We start from the raw sequence: 1,742 nt of genomic DNA on the forward strand, positions 1-1,742 counted from the left end.
TGTTTGTCCCACTATATGTACCAAATTTTTATAGTGTTTTATAAGGATACTTTAATTCAATCAAAGGAAACTTTAAACTGTCAACTTATATGGCTCTTGACCCACATCTTCCATTTTGGTATTATAAAAAAAAACGACATCATGCTGTAGTAGTTTAGTCTTCACCATCCCACGATGAGAAAGAAGAGAAAAATATAGTGGCGATTTTGTATTGATCCGAAAAAAATGAGTATGGATGTGGGTTGACGTTGATGGTGATACTAGATGATGATGGATGATGGTTTCGAAGAAGAAAGGAAAGAAACTGATTCGATCAATCGCTGTTTTGCAAGTGGGTGGTGGTTTATTATGGTGAATAGAAAAGACTATAAGTGAAGGAGAGAGAAAAAGCTAGTGAGGAAGAAGGCGACCATGGTGGTTTTTTTTAGTGTTTCCCGGTTATCAAAAGAAACGAAACAGGAAAAATGCTCGATCAACTGAAACTTACGGGGATGGTGATGGTGTTTATGGGACAAATTCCTAGCATCAACATGGCAGCTTTGTGGCTGCAATAGATTTCATTTTCTTTAAATGGTACTCGGCTATAAGACAGGAAGTGTAAGAGCACCACAAAGACAATTTGAAACAGGATTTGTTTTTGGTAGTTTTGAGATAATTCTCTGATGCTTTATGGTAATATTTATCGATGGGTGTTGAGGTGGGGACTGTTTAGTGAGCTCGAGCCGAACACAAAACCAAGGGTGATCGATTGGAAAAAGTAGAGAGAGAGAGAGAGAGACAATTGTGTCGATGGTTTCATGGTGGTTGTGAAGATGATGGTGGTTATTCGATTAAGAGGAAGAAACAGAAAGTGATTTGTGGTGAAGGTTGTGATCGTGGTGTTCTAGTGAGTTCATGATGGTGAGGTGGTTCTCCAATGAAGTTGTAGTAATAAAAGGTGGTGACTAAGTGAAGGTGACAGTGGTTTAACGGTGGCTATGGAGATCATGGTGGTCCGGTGTTGGTTGATTTCTTGAGTGGTGAAGGTGATCGAAACATATGCGGAGGGAGTGATATATTTGATCAAGTGTAATGAATGAATCATATGTTTTATGTATTTATAATATAAAATAGATAATGAATGATGATAAAAACACATACAGTGATCTTCTATAATAATTCTCACAAATCACGGGTTAGTTTACTGTTAGTGTACGGACACCTTAATACGGGTATTGTATCGTGCCCCGTTGTAACTTAGTGGCGGATATAAGTTCTTCGAAAAATTCTCAAAATTTTACATTAACTATATTTATTTATTCTAATCATTATGGTATAGAATTGATTATAAAAATTAAATTATTTTCTAGCTCTTAACCCCAAGTAAAACATACAAAGTGTAAAAATTTAATAAATATCTCCTAAATATACTTTATTTATATAATAAGATATGTTTTAAATAATATTTATCATAATATCATATTTCATAACAACAACATTTAATATTTCAATTTATACATCAAATTTTATTTATATATATACACACATATCTATTTACGAATAGTTGTTCGTGAATCGTCAGAATGGTCGAAAGTCAAATGAATATATGAAATACTTCAAAATTTTTGAGACTCAACCTACCAGATTTCTCTTATTGTGTCAAGAATATATCGTATCAAGAGTTTCGTTTAAAATTAGTCGAAATTTTCCGGGTCGTGACACCTTCATACCTCACTTTTTAGTAACGGCTTCGCACGTGAACA

This window comes from Rutidosis leptorrhynchoides, chromosome 9, assembly GCF_046630445.1.
Source record: "Rutidosis leptorrhynchoides isolate AG116_Rl617_1_P2 chromosome 9, CSIRO_AGI_Rlap_v1, whole genome shotgun sequence".
In the NCBI taxonomy this organism is placed as follows: Eukaryota; Viridiplantae; Streptophyta; class Magnoliopsida; order Asterales; family Asteraceae; genus Rutidosis; species Rutidosis leptorrhynchoides.